Source organism: Phyllobates terribilis, unplaced genomic scaffold, assembly GCF_046119375.1.
Source record: "Phyllobates terribilis strain yellow unplaced genomic scaffold, ASM4611937v1 Scaffold_3__8_contigs__length_932513732, whole genome shotgun sequence".
Taxonomy (NCBI): domain Eukaryota; kingdom Metazoa; phylum Chordata; class Amphibia; order Anura; family Dendrobatidae; genus Phyllobates; species Phyllobates terribilis.
In genome coordinates this window covers 425278211-425301164 of record NW_027362763.1, presented here as the reverse complement: position 1 = coordinate 425301164, position 22954 = coordinate 425278211, and the positions used below count along the sequence as shown (strand labels likewise).

Below are 22954 nucleotides of genomic sequence, written 5' to 3'. Positions count from 1 at the left end.
AAAAGTCTTCCATTGATTGGTTAGATTCAATTAAAATGTTCATCTCTTTATGCACTGTGTAACTAACACAAATTAATCTTGCTAGCTGAGTACACAGAAAAAGCTGCTTTTCAGCTGGCATCCGACTGGAATATCTGAGTTGACATATTGCACTGAATAACGCTAAATCATTCTCCTTGGTTACATTATGTTACTATATAACTTATTAATGCAGATGAAGTGAATCTGACGTTCAGTGACGCATTACTCCATAATTTTCTTTTGTGTGCATACAAATGGTTACAGAAAAAGAGGAACCAATTGTGAAAGTCATCACTGTATACACTTATTATAATGGGAGAATATATTAAAACATTTCATGGATTTTGTGATATGGCTCTACAGGAAAGTTCTTGCAGAATTAACACAAAGTGTACATTTCATTTTATGATATAGACTTTATATTAGCTTCAGCAAGTGGAAAGTCAGCAGATTCCATATACAGTGGTGCTTGAAAGTTTGTGAACCTTTCATAATTTCCCATATCTTTGTATAAATTTGACCTAATACTACATCAGGTCCAAAAAGTAGATAAAGAGAACCAAGTCAAACAAATGCAACAAAAATATTAGTATTTCTTTCCCAAGGAAAATAATTCAATATCACATGTATGTGAGTGAGAAAAAAAATGTGAACCTTTGCTGTCAGTATCTGATGTGACCCCCTTGTTAAGCAATAACCTCTTCAAAACATTTCCGGTAGTTATTGACTAGTTCTGCATATCGGCTTGTAGGAATTTTAGCCATCCCGCCCTAGAAAGCAGCTTCAGCTCTATTATTTTGGTGGGTTTTCTCATTTCAGGGCTGAACTGCTCACTTCAGGTCCTTCCATTATATTTCTATAGGATTAACTTTACTAAAAAAAAATTTCAGAGACTAATATTTTTGACTCATTTGTTTGAATTGTTTTTCTTTATCAACTTTTAGGACTTACAGTGGCATGTAAAAGTTTGGGCACCGCTTGTCAAAATTACTGTTATTGTGAACAGTTAAGCAAGTTGAAAATGAAATGATCTCTAAAAGGCCCAAAAGTTAAAGATGACACATTTCCTTTGTATTTTAGGCAAAAAAAAAGTATATTGTCATTATTTTCATTTTAAAAATTACAAACAGCCAAAATAGGTCGATTCAAATGTTTGGGCACCCTTGGAGAATTGTGTGCTCAGATAACTTTGACTAAGGTTTCAGACCTTAATTAGTCTGTGGATTATGGCTGGTTCACTATCATCGCTAGGAAAGGCCATGTGATGCAAATTTCCCAGCTTTATAAAAACCCTATCTCTTCTCACCTTGTGCCAAAAAACAGCAGCCCAGGGTTCTTCTAAGCAGCTGCCTAGGACTCTGAAAATGAAAATGGTGGAGACCCACAAAACAGGAGAAGGCTATGTGAAGATAGCAAAGTGTTTTAAGTTGCCTTTTCCACAGTTATAAATGTAATTAAGAAATGGCAGTTAACACGAACAGTGGAGGTCACGATAAGGTCTGCAAGACCAACCAAAATTTCAGTGAGAGCTGCTCGTAGGATTGCTAGAGAGGATAATCAGAACCCCCGCATGACTGCAAAAGATATTCAGAAAGATTTTACAGACTCTGGAGTTGTGGTAGATTGTTCTACTTTTCAGAGACACCTGCACAAATATGGCCTTCAAAGAAGAGTCATCAGAAGAAAACCTCTCCTGTGTCCTCACCATAAAATTCAGCATCAGAAGTATGCAAAAGAACATCTAAACAAGCCTGATGCATCTTGGAAACTGTGGAAACTCATCTGTGGACCAATGAGGTTAAAATAGAATAGATGTTATCTGCATGACAGCGTAGCAAATCAGGGAGGTACGTGGGTGGAGCCTATTTTTTGGGCGAACAAGCCGGAATCACGAACACGAACACGAATTTGAAATGCAGAACAAATTCGCTCAACACTAGTGCCCAATCTGTTACATGCCACTGTATGTGAATATCTGTTGTAGTATTAGATCAAATTTATGTAGAAGTATGGAAAATTCTGAAGGGCTAACAAACGTTCAAGCACCACTACATTTCGCAGTCTATGGATTGATAATTTGAAATACTACTGAGGTAGGGTAGCAAGTAGTGTTTGTCGCTTGCTCATTGTGTGGCAGAGATGGTGGCCATTAGCAATAAGCAATAAGTAGAAGGTTCCACTTTTCTGTCCTGTTAAAAAAAAAGTATCCAGATGTAATCTTTTATTTTTTTTTTTAATAGAAATCAATAGCAAGAGCATGCAACTGTATAAGCAAATAACTGCCTGTTTAAACGGTATCTGTTTTATTTTTTGCACTTAGTGAAAGAAATAGTATGTCTCATTGTATGGCAAAAATGTGATGTGTACCTAGAATGGTAGGTCAGATTACATACTTTCACATTGTCTGCTGATTAGCTTGTTCTTTATGTATATCACAGTGACTTTATGTGGTTTCTCGCAACTTTTAAGAGGACCCGCATCAACAGTCTTAGGGTATGTTCCCATGATGCAGATTTGACGCAGAAATTTCCTGAGCGTTTTTGCCTCTCCCTGGCAGAAAAAACGCATGGGGATTTACATGTGTCTTGGACGCGTTTTGATGCGTTTTTACATGCATTTTTTGAAGCGTTTTTGAGCATCCTATGAATGATTTTTGGAGCTAAATAAAGTTGGTGGGATATTGCTTAAGCTCTTGGATTACCCAAGAGCTGGGGTGAGTATATTCGTTCATTTAAATTAATAAAGAATGTGTCTATTGTATTTCAAATAAAGTGTTTACACTGTGTCTGTGTAGTTTCTTTACTTTGTTTGGTCATGAAACATCTAATTAACACCTTGACATCACCAAACAAAAGAGCTGGGTGTCAGCTAGTAGTGTTGAGCGAATTTGTTCAGCATTTCAAATTTGGGTTTGTGTTCGGGGTTCCGGCTTGTTCGCACCAAAAAATCTGCTCTGCCCACAAACATTCCTGATTTGCCACGCTGTTAAGCAGATAACCTGGTCACACAAAATCCTGGACTGATTAGAACTGCTTCACCATCCTATTAAACAGTGCAGGTTTTCCTTGCTCTGTTATTGCAAGGGTTAAGCAGTTCAGTTGATCTCCTGGAGCTCTCCACCCTGAATTGCTTCAGATGTTCTGTGTTGGCCACTTCCTTTGGGTATATATGCTCACCACTGGCACTTGGGAATTGCCAGTGATAGTTCTGACTTGCTGGTTAGATGCTGGAGGAGAAATTCTCCGTTTGGAGTAGAGGGTTGGAGAGTTGTTCAGGAGATTTCTGCATGGAGTTGGTTTGCATGTTTATCCTCATTCTCTCCTATTTGGTTTCTCCTACCTATCCCTCCCCTGTGTTCTATTGTTGTTTTGTGAGTATATTTGAATGACTGTAGATTTCTTTCATCCCGGTCTGTCTTCCCTTGTCTGTCTGGTTAGTGTAACCCTATACACTTCAGTCTCACACCTCCCTGGGTGGGGAGGGAACAGATAAGGTTTAAGATAGGAGCATAGCAAGGTGTCTCCATCTTCACAGGTAATCCAGGGGACAGAGATTGACTAGGGCATCCCCTAGCCCACAGTCCCTAGTCACTATTTGACACTGTGAATCAAAGAGACTGTTATTTTAGCTGACTCCTTCAAAATAGTTGGACAGGGTAGATTAGTGATAAAATGATGGCAAATTAAAGTCCCATAAGGGGTTTAAGAAAAATAAAAAAAACTCTAAAAATTGGAATGACACCCATTTTAATCTGAAATCAAAAATAAAAGCATTAAAAAAAAACAATCAGTATCGCTGCATACGTAAAAGTCTGATTTATCAAAATATAAAATTATTTAGACTTATGGTAAACAGGCTATGCACTTCTGAAAAAATAATGTAATAAAAAGTGATCAAAACTTCTATATACATTACTTCACTACTGTGAATATCAACTACTGATTGATGTCTGATGACACAACAGTTAAAGGTTTTATTTTATTAAGTCTTTTAAAGAGAGCAACGTTTCTAAGCCCCCGGCTTCCTGGCTGATAGGGAGGCAATCTTACTTGATTAACAGTTTGGATCAATATATCATTACGTGCTGGCCCAAACTGTACACTCTCTGATACTCCTATATAAGGCAGTTTTGCTTCTGCAGCATGGAAAGAGTGCAGTGAGACTAAAGCTTTCTGTGATGAGGAGATAACAATGAGGTCCAGCGACCCGAGCCAATTTTATTGTAGTGCTTACAAGTTCTATTGGAAAGAGCTTGTAAGCATATTGTATGTTCAATTAGTTCTGAGAGTCTCTGCCTCTCTTACATGCTCTTTTTATACAGTCATGTAACTGAGTTGAAAATCGACCCTGCAGCCATTTTTTATAAGTACCCCTTACTTTTCTAGCCTTGTCTGTGAGATATGTTGCTGCCATCAATTTCTAAATGAGCTAATTTTTTCAAATGAAGTGGAAAAATGTCTAATTTTGAACATCTGACCTGTGTTCTATGTTAGGTTGTGAATAAAATGTCACTATAAGAAATTTCCAAATCATTACATTCTTCTTTTCTTTACATTTTACACAGCGTCCCAACTTTTGTGGAATTGAGGCTGTATAAAAAAGTTAGTTTTATTGCATGGATCTATGCACACTTCTGTGAAAATCACACATCAATGTGTGAGATCTGTAAAGGTCAGAGCAGGTCCTATTCTGATCTGTGTTTGTGGATAAGAATTGGCTATTCAAGTTTATGGTGATCTGTGAAAACACACATACAAATCAGAAGATTTACGATTTGCTTCTGTTTTGCATCTGTGTATCATGAATCTTTTGCTTAGTGATAAATGATGATAAAAACATGTGACCTTCAAGGGGTCTTTTTTTTTGGCTTGGGAACAAAGCCATTCCTCAAATGAAAAAGCAAGGATGAGTTAAAGCACCACTCCAGCATTTTTTTATTGCAGCACTGGAGTGGTGTCTAATCTAAGGTTCCTGTCTTATACTTACTAGTCACCATCTTTACCTTCTATCAGCGCCGCTCGCGTCTGTCTCCAGCAGTTTGTGACCTGTCAGATCACTCCAGTGTTTGCTGAAGCAACCATGAGGTCACTTTTCAATGTAAGTCTATGAGAGTCTCGTTCTGGCTCTCATAGACTTATATTGAGCGCTTGTGACCGTTATTTCTGACTTCTGGTCAGTCAGAAGTTGTGGTCACACAATGGCACTGCGGGACTGGAGTGGCGCCAATAAAAGGTGAAGACTGCAGCGGGTAAGTATAAGACTACAGTCAGGGACTTTAGATTAGTAGCACCACTCCATCGCTGGAGAAAAAACAAAAACGCTTGAGTGGTGCATTAGAAACCGACGCAACACGACACAAATACAACTAGTAGGACACATGAGACAAAAACTGTCTGTTTCTCAAAAGGTGGTAAAATTCACACTGATCTGTGAATGTAGCCTTGGGCCAGTGTACCTGTTTCTCTTTCAGTCAGACTTTCGACATATGATTCACTTTGTAAAAGGAATCTGTCAACAGGCTCAAACTGGCACACAGGAGAACTGGAGAATTCCCCAGTGGGCCCATGAGCAAGAGTGGACAACATCAACATGAGCAGTGTGTAGTACAGTACATTTAATGCAACATATACAGACAAGGGCAGCATCTTATTCAACAAACGACCCAGTTTATTATTATATAGAAGCTTAGGTAAATTAGTGAACAAGAGTCAGATATAATTAATGGAGCTAAACAATGGGCCCCCAGAATCAATTCACTGGTGGCCCTTTGACACCCCAGTCTGACACTGACTGTCAATATGTCTTTTATAAAATGAAGACCATAAACAGCTGGAAGTCTGCGTTCTGCTAATTTTTTGGCAAATGTGGTGTCACAATCCATTTTACTTGGTCTGGATTAAAAGGTTGTTACAGGTGCTAGTGGCTATTGTCTTTAAGCAGTCAACTGCATTGGAAAAATGTATTTTCTTTGAATGTCCTTCATTGTAGTTATTTAAAGTTCTCTGTCTTGTCTAAAGCCATTGGGGACCCCTTTTGAACTTGCAAAGAATTGTTATAGGATCAAAAAACAATGAAGAACGCTTTTATTCCAATAATATAAGTTCACCTATTCTTAATACTTTGAAAGTAACCCCTAGAAACTATTCTTAGCTTTGGTAAGTCTTTTGTGGATTCTTTTATCTAAAATGTTTAACCCTAGTATTACATGTGATCTGAAGACACTTCTGAGTAGAAACATTTTAAAGAAAATGTCATATTTGAAACATGCAGCGCACAATGTCTGTTACAGAATTTATACTTTACTGTGAAAATCATTGTGAAATGAACTAACATAACCTAGCTTAGTCCGATCTGTCAGGGCGGGTTCAGACGAGCAGATGAAAAATTGTCTGATTTTGATCCAGAAATCTCGGGAGATTTTAATCTATATTGCCATGCGTGTGCCATCCATGTGTCCATGTTTTACGTCCGTTTGGCATTAGTGTATCATCCTTATAAATACATCAACACTTTAATATGTACAGGATCACATACAGTTTCCTATCTTAATAATGTCAATGAATCTGTAAAATTGGAAGCAATGTTCCATATAGAATCCAATTTTTAAATCACACTCATAGATTTGAATAGACGAGTCTCATCCGAAATACAACAAAGAATAGTGCATGCTGTGATTTTTGTCACATGGATACTCACTCCAACTCAATCCATACTCAATCTGAACAGTCCTATCGAATTACATTGATTAGTGTGCTGTCCGATTTTTACTTGGACAGTAAACGTTCATATAATATGCTAGTCTGAACAAGCCTTCAAAATGAAGACTAGCTTGAGATGATTTTTTTTTTTTTTATTTCATGAATAAGTGTAATAATCAGATATTCAATTGACATTTATTTTGTTAATGGTCGCGAAACTGTAATCAATAAGAAATCAATTTGCACAAATAATTTATTTGTCAGGATGCATGTGACCTTACCGTATGGAGATCTCTTGTTTAGTAACCCATTTTCAGATTGCTTATATGCTCATTCTAGGTTAAAAACCTACCAACATGATTGTTCTGGTCTGTGCCCTTACACCTATACCAAGCTCCTAAACTTTGTAAAAATATATATATATATTTTTTATTTGTGCTGCCATGTCCTGAGAGTTACAGTTGTGGCCAAAAGTTTTTAGACTAATACAAATTTTGGATTAGATTTCTGACATTTCCAAAAAATGTAGTTAATAGAAGGAAGGAACTGCACACTAAAAGGAAGGTGTAAATACTTAATTACAATTTATTAAGAATATTTCATATCCATTGATCACACTGCAGTTGATATACAAATATGTAATGTGTCGGGTAAAACACACTTCATCAAACATCTAAGTTATATTCACTGTACATATATAGGAGATAATCAAAAATGTGGAAATGTAGGGGTGAGAATTAGAGAAAGATATAAACCCCATAGTAGGACTAAATGTATTAGGGACTACCGAAGTACATCATATAGAAGACAAAAACAAGGAAAAAAACTTCAAAAAAACGTCCAATAAATAGAAAATATATAAACTTTATTAGCAAGAAAAGGAGGGGACAAATGGATCACAACACGAATATAAAAACACAAGAGGAGGGAGACATGTGTGCGAGCAAGGACAAGCGGCTGCCAAAGACAAGGAACAGCCACAAGAATTATACTTATGCAAAAAATTCAAAGCATAAATCAATATATATCAAGTAGTGTTGAGCCACCCCCGTAGTGTTCGAGTTCGGTTCGGTTCGTCGAACACCCGTGTGTTCGCCGAACTGTTCGTCGAACACCTTCGAACACCGTTAAAACCAATGGCAGGCAAACAAAAACACATAGAAACACATAGAAAACACCTTCAAAGGTGTCCAAAAGCTGACAAACTGCTCAGAAGACATAACTAACACATGGAAAAGTGACAAGTACATATAGTCATGCGAAAATAAAAGAGGTAGAGGAGTAAAAGGAGGGGGAGACACAGATATAGGCATGTCATGCCCTTCTAAAATCCAAAAAGTGAGAAGCCGACACGGCCAGTCCGCTCCTGCCCGTGCCACCTCCGTGTCGCCGGGTTTGTGCCAGAGCCGCGGTGAACCCTGACGGCCAGCCCCCCTCTCCCAATACTGGTGCCTGTCCGCTGGTGGGTCGAGCGAGCCCCCCTGTGGTGGAGGCAGCTCTAAGCTTTTTAATTTAAATTGTCTCTCTAATTTGAATGAATACACTTTAAATCCATTTACAAGGATCTATTGGAGGGCAAGTCTCATGCCAGCAGCCGCGGTAATTCCAGCTCCAGTTGCGTCCACTAAAGCTGCTGCAGTTAAAAAGCTTTTATAAGGATCGAGCTCGGCTGTCCACCGCAAGGCATCCTACTGCCAGTCCCAGCCCCTATGCCTTGGGGTGCCTCCTTATGCTCTTCACTAAGTATCCCATGGTCCCGAAGCATTTCCTTTGAAAAAATTAAGTGTCTAAACTACAGGTGGTGCAGCTTGCTTAACAGCCGGGATAATCCGCTGACTAGCAGACACTGCTACTAGGCACAAAGTATTTCCTGGGCTAGATGCAGTTAAAAATTTGTAATTAGATACTCTCGTTGGATGCTGAGAAAGCATTCCATAGAGTCTCCTGGCACGCCATATATGATTCTCTTAAAAAGCTTGGGGTAGGGGTCTAGGGAACCCTTTTATAGCCAAAATCACGGCCCTGTATCGCAATACGTCACCTAGGCTGAAGATAAATGGAACTGTAGCACCCTGAGGGCTCGGTTGCTACAGACGTATTGCACCTCACCCAGAGGTGTGATATCTCACTCTCAGGTAAGGATGGAGTGTGGATCAGGACCCGACACCTGCATGCATTACACCACATTGCCGTGGGGCAGGGCGACCAATATGCCCCTGAGATGGGCACGACAGTCCCTGTCCCTGGCTGGAGTGGGGGGAGGGAACACTGAGGAAGGGGAACCCTGTAGTGCAGGAGCAGGGAGGAAGCAGTTCCTGGGTGCATTGAGAAGGGAGTATAAAAGGTGGGCACCATCTTAGTTCAGTGCAGAGAAGTCTGAGCAGAAGTGGCAGGGAGCAGGGGCTCTGCATGAGCTCTGCTCCGGAGGTGGGCCTAGTAACAGAGGCCCAGGCCTGGAAGAGGGAGAAGGAAGGAAGAGGAGCGGAGAAGGCTCCAGGAACGAGGAATGAAGGGATCCCAGGGGTGCGGACGGGCGAGTCGCCACTGCACGCCCGAATCCACCTGCGTGGAGGGGTCAGGCCAAAGGGGGAGACCGGTCCCCGAACTAGTGGAGGCAGGAAACGACCCTCAGCTAGAAACCGGAGGCTCTGACATTTTATGTGGCGCAGCCCCTCGCTACACCCGCTAGGAAGGCACCACATAGGGTCAGGGAAACTGGCGCCAAGTTTACCAAGAGGAGGCCCGAGGCAGCCGGACAGAAGTGTTGGTAAGAAAGGCCAGACAAAGGACACACAAAGGGGGTCCTGTGAAGTGCTCCAAAGTTATCTGGGAGTTGTCTGAGCCCCTCACCTGGTGAGCACAGTACGACGTGGGCAGCCGTTACCTGCAGACGTGGTCTGGATAATAAGAACTGTGAGTAAAGGCCCTGAACTGCATCACTGACTCCGTGTCGTTACTGCTGCTGCCCTGCACCATCACCCCCATCCTCCGCATACACTGCCCTGAGGCTATACTCCTCCCGTGGGGAGTTATGCTACGCTCTGCTGCACCCACAACACCAGCCTCAGCGGTCTGCCCTGTAGCGGCGGTTCACTCTGACCGCAATCCACGGGTGGCGTAGTCGGACATTTAAACATCAAAACCACATAAATAGTTCCGCCACTGGTTTGACCGCCCTGAGCCACGGAACTGGGTCGCCGCCACGAAGACTACAACCACCAGCATCCACCAAAAAGGGTCCGGCTCCGGGTGTCCCAAGGCCCAGGGGGTGCGTCAGAACATTTTCATCACCTTTCACAATCACCAATGGGACAAGGCAGTGATGTCCTCTGTCCCCTCTCTTATACATCCTAGTGACGGAGCACCTGCTCTCATCAATTCGCCATAACCCCAATATTAGGTGGATTGAGGTGGGAGGCACCGAGTACAAGTGCTCTCTATTTGCTGATGATGTCCTAGTATATATCACTCAATCACATATATCCATCCATGCTGTTATGGCTGAAATAGATCACTTTGTTACATGGTAAAATTTTAAAATCAATGCAGCGAAGTCTGAGGCCCTCGATGTCTCCCTCCCCAAATCCATATAGGATTCCATCCAGTCCAACTTTCCCTTTGCCTGGCCCTCACAGGGTATCAAATACTTAGGAATTCCTATTCATAGAGACCTCTCCCATCTATGTTATCTTAATTTTGGGCCCTTTATTGAACAACTCCATACAGACCACGGTTGGCAAGTTAGAACTGTAAGATTCAGTACGTGAACCACTGGTGTTTTGTGGAAAAGCACATGTACACTGCGTTCCAAATTATTATGCAAAAAGTGTTTAGGAGTGATAAGGGAAGAATTTGTTTGTTTGTCAGTTAAACTCATTGATGGTGATGTGTGTCAGGGCTCTTTATATCACTGTAAGCAATTGCAGACACCTGTGCTAATTAGTTTGGCAGGTGTGTCCAATGAAAGGCAAGACTACTTAAGAAGGCTCTCTCACATTATTAAGCAGCCTACATTTTCTGCCAAAATGGGAAAGAAAAAGGATGTGTCGGCTGCTGAGAAGCAACAAATTGTGGAGTGTTTAGGTCAAGGCATGACTACAATCAACATTGTGCGATGATCAGGATGAAGTGTCTTGGCAATCAAGAAGTATGTAGCTGATTCACAGTACACACGTGTGCGTGCTGATAAGGGCAAATTGAGGACTCTTTCCTACAGGCAATTACGTCAGGTTGAAAAAGCAGCGGCAAAAAAGCCTTGTCATAGCAGCAGACAAGTTTTTGAAGCTGCTTGTGCCTCCAACGTCCCCCGAACAACAAGATGCAGGGTCCTTCAGAGGTTTGCAGCTGTGCATGCGCCATCCTGTCGACCTCCTCTATCCACTTCACACAAGCAGAAACGGCTCCAGTGGGCCAAGCATTACATGAAGACTGATTTCAAAACTGTTTTGTTCACGGATGAGTGCCGTGCAGCGCTCGATGGTCCAGATGGATGGAGTGGAGGATGGCTGGTTGATGGACACCCCACGCAAACACGGCTACAGCGCCAACAAGGAGGAGGTGGAGTAATGTTTTGGGCTGGAATCATGGGGAGAGAGATTGTCGGGCCCTTTAGGATCCCTGAAGGCGCTAAAGATGAACTCCATAATGTATGTGGATTTTCTCAAACAGCACTTCCTGCCATGGTTCAAGAAGAAGAACCGTGTATTTCACAGCAAGATCATTTTTCTGCATGATAATGCACCATCTCATGCTGCACATAAAACATCTGCATCTCTGGCTGATATGGGCATAAAAGGGGACAAACTTATGGTGTGACCCCCATGCTCCCCTGACCTCTACCCCATTCAGAACCTTTGGAGCATCATTAAAAGGAGTGTCTATGATGGCGGGAGGCAGTTGACATCTAAGCAACAGCTCTGGGAGGGTATTCTGTCCTCATGCAAAACAATTGAAGCAGAAACCATCCAAAACCTGACAAATTCAATGGACGAGAGAGTTCAGAAGCTCCTTTCGAACAAGGGGTCCTATGTGAAAATGTAACATCACCTAGAATAAAGTTTTGAGTTGAAAACTGTTTGATTTCAGTTTCTAACAACCTGCTAATGCTTATAATTTCAAAAATGACCATTTTTTTGGTCTTTATTAAAATGAAAAGGTTGATCGAAAAGTTTGGGGGATCTAAGAGTGTGGCAACCCAGTAGTCATGATTACTTCGAATTCTGACAATATGAGGGTCATGCTGCAGGTAGTGCAGCAAGAAGGCACTTATGTGCCTTGCGCATCTCGGAGCCCCAAAATTATTTTCCGGGCTAGATGCAGCTAAAAATGATTTTTAATTTTAAATCTGGTGAAGCTTTAGTATAGATGGCCTAATAGGATCAGTGCTGCACACTGCTACAAAGCCCAAATTATTTTCCAGTCAAGATACAGATAAACATGATTAGTAATTTGAAAGCTTAAAACGGTTGGTAGGGTGATTTTAACCAATCATCAAGCTTTTACTCTCCCCAGGATGACACAGGGGTAGAAAAGTCGTTTCGGATCCATGATTTGTTCATCTTTATGAACGTGAGTCTGTCTACATTATCAGTGGAGAGCCGCGTGCGCTTATCTGTCAGCACACCACCAGCAGCGCTGAACACACGTTCAGACAGAACGCTGGCTGCGGGGCATGACAAGATCTCCAAGGCGTAAGTGGCTAGCTCCGGCCATTTATCCAGATTGGAAGCCCAAAAAGAGCAAGGGTCCAGTGACACAGTCGTGGCTTCAATGTTTACTTGGAGATACTCCTGTACCATCGTCTCTAGGCGTTGACTATGTGTCAGACTTCTTGTCTCCTGTGGCCTTGCAAAGGATGGGCTAAAAAAGTGGTGAAATGATTCCGCAAAATTGATGTTACCAGCAGATACTGTGGTTCTGTTACGGTTTGAGTGCTGAACACTTGACGGTCCCACGGTTGGCAAGTTGGAACTGTGAGATTCACTACGTGCACCACTGGTATTTTGTGGAAAAGCACATGTAAGATTCTGCAACAGTCTCTGCTGATACTCCTGCATGCGTGCATCCCTTTCTATGGCAGGAATAATTTCTGCAAATTTACTTTTGTACCGGGGATCTAACAGTGTGGCAACCCAGTAGTCAGGATTATTTCTAATTCTCACAATTCGAGGGTCATGTTGCAGGTAGTGCAGCAAGAAGGCACTCATGTGTGTTGCGCATCCAGGAGCACCAAGTCCCTGTTGTGTTGGTGGCGAGGTAACAATCATGCTTCCTTCCTCTGTCCTCTCCCCCCAACCTCGCACAACAGAAATGTGATCAAGGTCTCCCTCATCTGATGAGTCTTCCATCAGTTCGTCCTCCACTTCTTCCTGGGCTCCTGCACCTTCCTCACTAGTTTGGCTGCTACCATGCGCCCTGGTAAAACCATCTCCCCCACCCTCACATGCCTGCCGCCTTGGTGCTGCCGACCGTCTGGACCTTGCAGATGTTAGCCCTTCCGCATACAACTCCTCCTCCTCTACTTCCTCCACCTCCTCTTGTGCCACCACCTGACTCCGAATTCTGTTTAACATGTGCTCCAGCATGTAAATCACCGGAATAGTCATGCTGATAATGGCATCGTCAGCACTAAACATCTTCGTCGCCATTTCAAAACTGTGCAGAAGGGTGCATAGGTCCCTGATCTGAGACCACTCCTCCAGCGTGATTTGCCCCACCTCTGAATCTCGTTGGCCCAGGCTATACGTCAGAACGTATTACACCAGGGCTTGTCGGTGCTGCCACAGTCGCTGCAACATGTGCAGAGTTGAATTCCACCGGGTAGGCACATCGCATTTTAGCCGGTGAAGTGGCAGGCCCAACGACTTCTGTAGAGATGTAAGTCGCTGAGCTGCGGGATGCGAACGGCGGAAGTGAGCACACAGCGACCGTGCCCTCTGCAGAAGGCCATCTAGTCTGGGATAGTGGGCTAAAAATTGCTGGACAACTAGGTTCAACACGTGAGCCATACAAGGCACGTGTGTGACATTGCCCCGGCGAAGGGCCGCACCCAGGTTTGCAGCATTGTCGCACACGGCCTTCCCTGGTTTCAGGTCCAGTGGAGACAACCATTCATGAAATTGGTTCTCCAGAGCTGACCACAACTCCTCAGCTGTGTGACTCACATTTCCCAGACATTTCAATGTAAAAACCGCCTGATGACATTGAGCCCTACTGCCAGCATAGTAAGGAGGTGTGCAGGATCCCTTCTGCGCAGTTAGAAAGCTTGTGGCATGACCAGACAGGCTTTGGGTGCAGGTGGAAGACCGAGAGGAGGTTGAGGAGGCAGAAGCAGTGGAGGAACTTTGACATAAAGAGGATTGACGCACAACTCGTGGGGACGGCAAGACTTGGACAGCAGCCCCTTGTCCTGCTGTCACCATAGTTACCCAGTGCCCAGTCAGCGACATGTAACGCCCCTGTCCATGCCTACTCGTCCAAGTGTCTGTGGTGAAATGCACCCTGTCACACACAGAGTTTCTCAAAGAAGCGGTGATGTTATGTGCGACATGCTGGTGGAGCGCAGGCACACCTTTCTTTGAGAAGTAGTGCCGACTGGGCATCTGGTACTGGGGCACTGCGACGGACATAAGGTCTCGAAAATCCTCTGTGTCCACCAGGCGGAAAGGCAGCATTTCTGTAGCCAAGAGCTTGCAGATGGTGAAATTCAACCTCTTAGCTTTCTCATGGCTAGGAGGAAATGGTCTTTTACTTGTCCACATCTGAGGGACCGAGGGCTGGCTATTGTGCTTAGACGGGGTTGATAAGGGTGTCCCCGGCAAACTGCCGGTCTGTGAGGAAGATGCAGGCGGACATGTTAGGTTGCCTTGATCCAAAGGTGGTGCTATCGATGTCGGACAGCGCTCAACACCAGCTGGTGTTACCACCTCCAAAGAAAATGATGACCTGCCAATCACGCTGGCTGTTGCGGGTAAAGAGGTGGCAGGTCTGCGCCCCAAAACAGGTGTGACTGCTGTCCCCCCAGTCACAGAGGATGAAGAGGCCGCGGATGCACAAGATATGGCAGACGGTGGTTGGCCCGGCCGGCTAGGCCGCATTGTAGCACACTGAGCTTCCCACTGCAACTTATGCTTCATGTCCATGTGCCGGTTCATGCATGAAGTACTCAAACTATGTATTTTTTGGCCTCTACTTAGCTTTTGCTGACAAATGTTACAGATAACACGAGTTGGGTCATCTTTATCGATCTGAAAAAATGCCCAGGCTATGCAAGGCTTAGCACCCATGCGACCTGAAGAGCCACCACGACTTGTGGTGAGAGGCAGAGTTGTGTTTGAGGATGCAGTTGTTGACGTGCTTCCAGTACTACGTCTCTGTAAGGCGCAACCTGACCTCGTCGTCACTAGCATCTTCCTCCACCTCCTCTGCTGACCTCATCTCTTGGCTGACTGTGGGTTGACAGTAAGTGGGATCTCCGACCTCATCATCATCACCCTGTGTGTTATCACACCCGTCGTCCTCAGAGCCAACCTGTTCCTGCCCTGACAAAAAACTAAAGTTGTCGCTCCAATCAGGTATTTGAGTCTTATCATCGTCTTCCTCATTGTCTCCACCAACAGGAGTTACAGTTTGGGAATGAGGGTCTACATTATGGTCAGAACCTTCTGCGTCTGGTCCTGGATCCGACTCATAAAGATTCTGGGCATCAGTGCAGATCATTTCCTCGTCTGGATTCACAGAAGCGCTGGAGTCGACCTCTGATTCCCAGGCTATAGTATGAGTAAACAGCTCTGCAGACTCAACCATCTGTTCTACCTCATACTCAGACGGGCAGCTGGAGATTTGGGAGCTGTGAGGAAGCAAGTGCGATTTGGGTGACACCTTTGAGGACTGGAGTATTTGTGATGTTGAAGTTGATGTGGAGGAGAGCCCACTTAAAGGAGCACTTGATATCCGTTGAAGCACCTGCTGTTTTTGTGCCTCATCTGGAATTTGTAGCGATTGGCGTGGCCGTGAGAAAGGGATCTTATCACATTGTCCGCTAAAAGAAGTAGACATTTTAGTTTGGCTGGAAGATGGTCGTTCTTCTGCAGATGTTACTGTTGCTTTAACACCTACCCCACGGACACAACCTTTTTTCCCCTTCCCAACACGCCTATTCCCCTTTCCACCAGCAGCAGGCCTTTTTCCACTCATTTTGGTGGTTAACTAATTCACAACTCTGGAGTTGTTTGCACAAAAAAACAATGGATGGTAACCGAGCAGAGCTGAGTGGCCAAACTGTGGTATTAGGCCAAAACTATTGGCTGGGTTAGATGCAGAAAAAAATTATTTTGAATTTGCAACCTGATGGAGGTCCGTATAGATGGATTAATAGAACAAGACCCACACACAGCTAGAAGCCCAATATTTTTTCAGAGGTAGATGCAGGAAAAAAATATATTCAGTTTGCAACCTGATGGAGGTCAGTATAGATGGACTAATACAACAAGTCCCACACACAGCTAGAAGCCCAAATATTTTTTCAGAGGTACTGTAGATGCAGATAAAAATTAGTTTTAATTTGCAACCTGATGGAGGTCAGTATAGATGGACTAATAGAGAAAGTCCGACACACTACTAGAAGGCCAAATATTTTTTCAGAGGTAGATGCAGAAAAAAATATATTCAGTTTGCAACCTGATGGAGGTCAGTATAGATGGACTAATAGAGAAAGTCCGACACACTACTAGAAGGCCAAATATTTTTTCAGAGCTAGATGCAGAAAAAAATTATATTCAGTTTGCAACCTGATGGAGGTCAGTATAGATGGATTAATAGAACAAGACCCACACACAGCTAGAAGCCCAATATTTTTTCAGAGGTAGATGCAGAAAAAAATTTATTCAGTTTGCAACCTGATGGAGGTCAGTATAGATGGACTAATACAACAAGTCCCACACACAGCTAGAAGCCCAATATTTTTTCAGAGGTAGATGCAGAAAAAAATATATTCAGTTTGCAACCTGATGGAGGTCAGTATAGATGGACTAATACAACAAGTCCCACACACAGCTAGAAGCCCAAATATTTTTTCAGAGGTACTGTAGATGCAGATAAAAATTAGTTTTAATTTGCAACCTGATGGAGGTCAGTATAGATGGACTAATAGAGAAAGTCCGACACACTACTAGAAGGCCAAATATTTTTTCAGAGCTAGATGCAGAAAAAAATTATATTCAGTTTGCAACCTGATGGAGGTCAGTATAGATGGACTAATAGAGAAAGTCCGACACACTACTAGAAGGCCAAATATTTTTTCAGAGCTAGATGCAGAAAAAAATTATATTCAGTTTGCAACCTGATGGAGGTCAGTATAGATGGATTAATAGAACAAGACCCACACACAGCTAGAAGCCCAATATTTTTTCAGAGGTAGATGAAGAAAAAAATATATTCAGTTTGCAACCTGATGAAGGTCAGTATAGATGGACTAATACAACAAGTCCCACACACAGCTAGAAGCCCAATATTTTTTCAGAGGTAGATGCAGAAAAAAATATATTCAGTTTGCAACCTGATGGAGGTCAGTATAGATAGACTAATACAACAAGTCCCACACACAGCTAGAAGCCCAAATATTTTTTCAGAGGTACTGTAGATGCAGATAAAAATTAGTTTTAATTTGCAACCTGATGGAGGTCAGTATAGATGGACTAATAGAGAAAGTCCGACACACTACTAGAAGGCCAAATATTTTTTCAGAGCTAGATGCAGAAAAAAATTATATTCAGTTTGCAACCTGATGGAGGTCAGTATAGATGGATTAATAGAACAAGAGCCACACACAGCTAGAAGCCCAATATTTTTTCAGAGGTAGATGCAGAAAAAAATATATTCAGTTTGCAACCTGATGGAGGTCAGTATAGATGGACTAATACAACAAGTCCCACACACAGCTAGAAGCCCAATATTTTTTCAGAGGTAGATGCAGAAAAAAATATATTCAGTTTGCAACCTGATGGAGGTCAGTATAGATGGACTAATACAACAAGTCCCACACACAGCTAGAAGCCCAAATATTTTTTCAGAGGTACTGTAGATGCAGATAAAAATTAGTTTTAATTTGCAACCTGATGGAGGTCAGTATAGATGGACTAATAGAGAAAGTCCGACACACTACTAGAAGGCCAAATATTTTTTCAGAGCTAGATGCAGAAAAAAATTATATTCAGTTTGCAACCTGATGGAGGTCAGTATAGATGGACTAATAGAGAAAGTCCGACACACTACTAGAAGGCCAAATATTTTTTCAGAGCTAGATGCAGAAAAAAATTATATTCAGTTTGCAACCTGATGGAGGTCAGTATAGATGGATTAATAGAACAAGACCCACACACAGCTAGAAGCCCAATATTTTTTCAGAGGTAGATGCAGGAAAAAAATATATTCAGTTTGCAACCTGATGGAGGTCAGTATAGATGGACTAATACAACAAGTCCCACACACAGGTAGAAGCCCAAATATTTTTTCAGAGGTACTGTAGATGCAGATAAAAATTAGTTTTAATTTGCAACCTGATGGAGGTCAGTATAGATGGACTAATAGAATGATGCTATGCCCAAAAGATTTTACTTCACTAGGTGCAGTAAAAAAATTGGTATTCTATACACAGGTGTTATATCTTGCAACACAGATAGGCTACTCCACTGACTAACACACTCTGCAATAGGCCAAAAAGGATTAGCTTTGCTAGATTCAGCCAAATGCTGTGAAAAAAACTTGCACAGCACTGGCACAGACCTGCCTGGCAAAAACTGATAGGAACTGATGTAACCTAGTCCTGAAAAGGACTCCAATACAATTAGTCTTTACTCCCACAACCTATCTATTTAAGAGCACAGACCTCCCTGATAAAAGTCGTAGGAAATGCTGTAACCTAGTCCTTAAAAGGACTGCAATCACAACTATTCCCTACTCCCAAGCTATCTGTATATTTGTGCGAAAATTGGCTTGAAATTAACAAGGTATAGCGCACACAGCAACAGCGGTGCCGTCTAACACGCAGCTGCAGCAGTGAGAAAATGGTGGCGACGGGGAAAATGGCTTGGTCTTATAGGGCAAGGACATGTGACATACACTGCCAATGACACATGCCCTTGCTTGTGTGAAAAAAAGCACTTCGCTCCGTGTGTGCGCTGCTGATAGGCTGACAGATTGCACCTCCCCACTGCAAATGCGGGAAAGAGAAAAAAAAATTGAGATCTTCATTGTTCCTGCAGAGATCCATCCCCTGCCCCTCCCCCCACCCCGCTGTACACTCAAACTGCGTATTAACATTAATTTTCATCATTACTGAGAAAAAATCCAGTTATGATTTTGGTGCACGAACAGTTATCGAACATAACCTCGAACAGCCGAATTTTTCTCAAATTGTTCGTGTTCGCCGAACGGCTCGAACACCGCCCAAAACAGCTCGAATTTGAGATTGGCGAACAGTTCGAGTAGAACAACGCTCATCTCTAATATCAAGTAATGGAAGGTAAATGAAAAAAGTGGGGTTAATTACTTCAGGTCACATGTGTCTAAATCCTATAGTATACAGCATGTCAAAACCATCCCAATATCAAACCCTTGGTGTTGTGATGTTATTGTCGTATGACAAGAGAACCTTAGTAAAAATCACAGTTTAATATGGATAGAGTGTGTGACCAGAAAAATTACCCCAACCAACAGTAACTTAGGCAAAGGTAAGTATAATTCAAGGACTATGTCAGAGTTGACAGTATGAACACTAGAGGGATTTCCTAAATAAGTACAAGTGCTACTCCTTATATCTGGCAAGCTAGCTGCAGATGTACCAACCCAGATATACAACTAATATCCCCCAAAATGGGGAAAAAAGGGGGGAGGAGTGATGAACACATATGTGTCAGAAATGAAATAAGATATAAATGCAGCTATCATAGAGAGAGATATCAAAATCTGCAGTCTAGCAGCAAATCCCACGTATAGGATACATACTTACAATGTCAAACTGGAGCCGAAGCCTCGTGCTCACACACCACCCTCTACCCATATATAGGAGTAGTCCATGGTACGAGGTGGGCTTCACCTGAACAAAGGCATACCAGGTCATAACGTTGCACCTAGTCTGCGGTGTGAGGTGCATTGTGAGGCTCAAAGACAAGTCTAGAAAGCGGTATATGTTCTCCTGCACATTATAACAGAAGGCAGGCATCCCTTTCTGCGAGAAATAATGGAGGATGTAAGTCTTCCAGCAAGAATGAGTGCTTTTTTTGTTTCAAAAGTTATCAGAATCCACAAACTTGTAAGACAGCAACTGCAACACCAGCCACTTGATAAGGTGCGAGTTTAGTTGGCAAACCAACAAATGACTGAGAGAGTTTGGTTGAGTCCTAGTAACACAACTTAGGATGTATATTTTCCATTGCAACGGAGGAGAAGGAGGAGGTATTAATGGAGTACAACTCACAGTAGAGGATGATGACTATGATGATGGTGGTGATGATGACACTGACCACGTAAACCTAAAGGTGCAGCTTGGTTGATAGAAAGATAATCATGGCGAGAAGGGGAGAAGGACAATTCGAGGCTGGCTCTGATTGCTGGTTGGCTTGACTTTGCTAAATGAACAGATGATGTCACTTCTTGCATTGATGGAGAGCCGTAGCTCCTATTCTACAAGAGCCGGAATGTCAATGTCTTATTTTTATCTTGTACAGCCTGTAGAATGCCATAGTATCATCTGGCAGCAATGTGCAAAAGAACTTTATCACACAAGAACCCTGCATGTATGACTTTCTACCACCGTGACCATACCTTTCAGTTGATATAGAAACGCCTCCACCAATAGCACGTACGGCATCACCTGTTTCTGAGCTGACCACAGAAACAACTAACTTTACCCCAGAGGATCTTTTAGCCACATTTTTTAGCCACACATAATCTGTGCTGTGCATAACTGATTATAGCAACCTCCTCCTCTGATGACATTAACTTCCCGTCAACCCTGTCTGGTTCCCAGGTTTTGTCCAACATACAAAAACATCATCATCTTTATTGTCATCCTTGATTTGGTTGACAAGTGCACCCATTTGTGAAATTGTCAGTGCTCCTTGCTTCCCCTGCCTGGTTCCACCCCGATATTTGCCCTTGATCAGAGTTCTACTACCACTGACAATGTTCCTACCAACACTGCTTGTAGAGCCTGCAGCACAGCTTGGAATTAGAATGATGTTCTACATCTCCTTCGGCACAGTGTTTTCTGTGAACAAAGTCTGACGGTTCATCCTTTCCAAAAAATAAACAGGAAGAAGTTGCTCTGGTGTCCCTTAGCTGCTGTGGGTTAGAGGACAATGAGGCAGAACAGAGACAAATGTCATAGGTGGATTGGAAATTAGGCTATGTACAACATTAAGTGTTATGACAGTGGAGGAGGTGAGTTGAATAGAACACTGACTCCAGCTGATTATGTTGCTTTCAGAGGCTACAACATCCTGCTGTGATTGAGAAGAGTGATGGGACATATGCTACATTATGCCTTCCACTACTTCCCCACTATTACACTTGCCATAGACAAAAAATGGCAACATATGGCCTGCATTTGGTAATACTATTGCCTGGATGGTTGCTGCAAGCAGTGCCTGTGCTGCTCCTGCTATTAGCAAGTAACACATTCTTATTCATGATATTATGCTTTTCTATATCATGCCCTATCATGTCAATTGCCCATGCCACATTTGGGTTAACCATACATTTTGGACTCAAGAATTATGTTTAATTGTTTCTAAACTTTAACAAACTTAGCCAACCCCAGAAAATATGACATCAACCAGAAATGCTAGGCAGTGTCAGGGTTCACGTGATGGACAAAAGGATAATTCAACAACAGCCTGCCCGTAGCATCAGTGTGGCGTGTATGTGGCTCCAATCAGACTGACATTCTGCAGGAAGTACAGGGGTTGGACTGCAGAGGACTGGGGTAACGTTAATTACTTTGATGAAGCCCCTTCAGACTGTTTGGGACATCTGCATGAATGATTGTCTGGAGAAGAAAAGGTGAGCACTACCATGAGGTCTGGTTAGTAGCAACAGTAAAACATCCCGATGCCATTCATGTGTGGACTCACTCACAATTTTACCTGAGAACACTGCCATGAATAAAGAATTGCATCTAAACATCCTCCAAGCACAACTTCTCCCAATGATCCTGGAGCAATTTCTTGATGACCAAGGCTTTTTTCAGCATGATGGAGCACCCTTCCACATTGCAAAAGTGTTAGAGGGAACTTGACACCTTGGAAACTGCTACATACTTGAAAATTTAGGCTTAATCTGCAGGTCAATAGTATTTCAAAGCTGCTTTGCTACCTTACTGTAAGTGCGGGTAATGGGAGAAAATGAACTTATTTCTTTGTGGGAGCTGCAATCTTTCAGTCATGGGGTTGAATGGAGAAACATCTCACATCTCAGCTCACTATATTGTGAACACACCCTGGCAATTTGGTCGACAGTCTGCTCTCCACATAGGCTCTGCAAATTAAGTTGTCAATCAAAGTGCCGGGACGTGCTTACTGCCTCTGCTCACAGTATAGTGAGTGGTACTGTGAACAGTGACTGTAATTTATCCATGCATGCCCTCATGACTGAAACTGGACAGCTCCCAGAAGGAAGTAAGCTCATGTTCATTTAAAGCCATTGGGCATCACTACAATGCTATTTACCTGCAGATTAACCATATATCTGCAGGTGATGTTTTCCAAGGTGACACGTTCCCTTTAAGTAAGTGGCTCGATGAACAAATTTTAGGTTCATGTCCAGGAAATTCTCTCTATTGAGAAACTGTGGTCAATACTCGGAAAGCCGGTGGACAAACAAAAGTACAGCAACTGTGATAAACTTCAAGCACTGATTAAACAAAAATGGGCTGTCATAAATCAGGATTTAGCCCAGAAGATTATATCTAGCATGCCAGGGTGAATGGCAGAAGTCTTCAAAAATAAGGATCAACATTGTAATTATTGAGTCTTTATGCAGCCTTGATGCAATTGTCAATAAAAGTTTAAAAATGTATGAAATGCTTAGAAATGTACTTCAGTAACCATAGAAACATCTGACTAAAAGATCTAAAACACTGAAGCAGGAAACTTTGTGAAAATCTAAATTTATGTATGTCTCCAAACTTTTTTTGTGGATGGTGAATGAGTGATTGCCACATTCAGTAGTTAACCATG

At 42.6% G+C, this 22954-nt stretch overlaps 1 protein-coding gene across 3 annotated transcripts in view; it reads right to left on the bottom strand.

Annotated features, from left to right (window-relative positions):
- HTR1E (5-hydroxytryptamine receptor 1E) overlaps positions 1-22954 on the bottom strand; it is a 311004-nt gene that overhangs the window by 59587 nt on the left and 228463 nt on the right. The window lies entirely within an intron of this gene.